This window comes from Saccopteryx bilineata, chromosome 3 (genome assembly GCF_036850765.1).
Source record: "Saccopteryx bilineata isolate mSacBil1 chromosome 3, mSacBil1_pri_phased_curated, whole genome shotgun sequence".
In the NCBI taxonomy this organism is placed as follows: domain Eukaryota; kingdom Metazoa; phylum Chordata; class Mammalia; order Chiroptera; family Emballonuridae; genus Saccopteryx; species Saccopteryx bilineata.
The window spans coordinates 71,985,918-71,988,980 of NC_089492.1; positions in this window are offsets into that span (position 1 = coordinate 71,985,918).

The following is a 3,063-nucleotide window of genomic DNA, read 5'->3' on the forward strand; positions in this document are numbered from 1 at the left end:
ATAGAATGATTTCTGGGAATCATAGGTCTATATATATATTGAGTTTTGCACATGTTATATATATTTTATAATAATCCTGTTTTCCTTTTATTATTCATTGTATAAATTAGTGTTTGTCTAGTATGTTCATTTAATCTTTTGAGGTAATCAAAATATTCATTTCTAGTTTCTGACCTGTAAGCCTAAATTAAGATATTGTATATGTAGTATTGATATAGTTGATGCATCCAATTCTAAAACTTGCTTTCCAGAAGAATTACATTATGTTCCTAAGGAATAAAAAGGCATATATGACCTGTAAGGTATGCATGTGTATATATACATAAACATGTATGTATGTATATGTAATGTATATATGTATATGTATATTATATATACACATGCAAACATAATAGATGATGTAACACAGAGATAATATGATTTGGTATTTAACTTGAGGGAAATTAAAAATATTCTATTCAAAATATATATGAGGCAGTGGGACATCTTTGGCACCCACCTGTATCATGCCCCCAAAATGTTTGCTAAATTACCCTCAGTGGTATCTGGATATAATAATTTAATTAAGCAACCACAGATTTCATTCTGGAGACATTTTATCTAATTTGGGTTCATAAAAGGATATGATCGAACTTATGTAAGTTTCAAATCAAGCCTTTGGTTTAATCTCTTCTTTTCAATCAGTAAGCTGAGTGCTCCCTACATACAAGGCACTTCACCAGTTAGTTATGTTCTGATAATGCAAAGATAAGGAGATACGGTTCCTGTCTCCAAGAAGCTCATGAAAATATTCAGGAAATAATACAGCCCAATGATTTTGCTGTAAAGTTATTATTATTATTTTTAATTGATGTTCACGTCGCTTTGAGGAATGCACATGACCCAAATGCTGCCCCGTCGGCGGAGCAGTGCTAATAAGCCACGCTGTGTAGGACAGCTGATTCGTGTGAGAGCTGAGCCGCAGCGCTCAAAACCAGGAGAGACAAGCAAGAATTAACGACTGCCTGGAAATTACTGGATTAGAGGAGATAGTTATAACTTTGGAAGGCAGAGAGTGGGACCCTAAAAAAAACTGAAGAGGCCCAAGAGAAGTAAGATTTAGGAGACAAGGGTGAAAGTCAAAAATAGTGTTATTGCACAAAAATACTACATGCAGAATTTCCGAAAGGCCTGTCTTGAGGGTCTAGTAGATCTTGAGGCCTGCCAGTAGGTATCCAGGCCCCAGTACAAATTTCATCTAACATATAGTAGGCAATTGGAGAGAAATCTCATTAGTAGGATGTTTGCTTGATGTATGTAGAAAGTATTTCCATCCCTGATGTTGTTATACTAGGTCCACAGAAGTAGAAAAGTCCTATTAAACCAAGGACAACTAATCTTAGTTCCAGTTCTGTTGCTGGCTTCCTTGTGTGGCTTGGCTTCCTCAGTTGTAAAAGCGAGTAATGATATTTGCTACCTATTTCACAGAGGTTCTTATGAAGGTAAAATGACCATACTAATAGAATTTGTGAATATTAAAATTATAATGTGAAACTTATTTAAGATTAAATTAAGTTTTTCATGAGCTTTTTCTTGGCAGAAACTCTAATTCTTTGTATTTATCTCAGCTTCCTATATAGCGGCTGTAATGTAATAAATGTTTATAGGAATGGATTTTTAGAATTAACTAAGGAGTCTAGAACTGTAACAATTCAGAGAAATCCCACATTTTCATGTTTTATTAAGACAAAATGTCTTCAATACAGAGCTTAAATGCATCAAACATCCAGATGAATCATCAAACATATCAGAGTAAGACTAGGGTATACACACTTACATGTTACACACCAGTCCATTCCAAATCACAAATAGAACTGTAAGTTTATTTATAATTTAACAACTCAGCTGAAAACATAACGGGTATATTTGTTATTCTATCTATACTTTTTAAAGTTAGTAATATAATGTGGCCATGTGAAATGTTTTATTTCCCAGGCTAAAGCAAATGACAGTTTGCTAGTATCAACATAGTGTCTCATATTTTTACAGCGTGCAACAGTGGTGCTAGGATAACAATTTCTCACTGTGATTCCCAGAGGCAGGAAGGGTCTGGGGATAAGCTATTTCATCAGAGCAGCTTTCAATCGTCAGTATTGAAGTTTTTATTTCAAAAGGTTTCATTCAGAAGAAATAGTAATTGGCACACATAGTCTACGGCATAGGTCCTCTCTATAGTATAGATTTTTCATATCACCCCCCTTTTAGGCAGAAAAGTAAAAAACAAATCTATCACAATATAGATATTTTTGCCTTTATGATTTCAAAAGACTGGGGAAATTATAATTTTCACTGTTAAACTAATGAGTTTTCTTTATGGAATTGTATTCAAATTATGTAGGAACAGTCTTAAATTTCCTGGTTATGATAGATAAACTTGCTTTAATTTGTGGCAGAAACAATGATTATTATCCTTTTTGCTTTTGTTCAGTAGTCTAAGTATCCTCACTGCTTTGGGCCTTCAGAGCCTCCCTACCAACTCCACTTGGCAGTAAGATAAAGTCCACTTAAAACTATGGAAACATCCATTTGAAATCTCCAGGCAGCTTTAGCACAGGGTTGACACACACACACAAAAAGCTTTAGCAAAGCTTTAGCTAGGGGCAAGTTCAACCAATACAATTTACTCAGAATATTTTAATTGAAACCATATATCTATTTTCTCATTAACACATACTTATATTAAATCTACTTATAACATCTGCATAAGCAGTTAGGCCAGTTTAAGTGTTTTATGTTCACACCCTGCTTCTTAATTGACTGCATAAGCTAAACAGATGATTTGAATGCGCCCATGAAGGAAAAGGAATGCTTAGCCTGAAGTCTATGTTCTCCCGACATGTCTAACAACATCCCCTACTCCTGCAGCATCATGGGATGAAGATCTTGACATGGATAAGAAGCCTTTATCTACCGAAGCTTTTAAGGAAAGGAAAGTTAGTTTTCTCTCAGTCTAACATTATCTTTATTTATATGTGATTTTTTAAAAAATATTGTCATTACATATATGGGGGAATACATATTTAA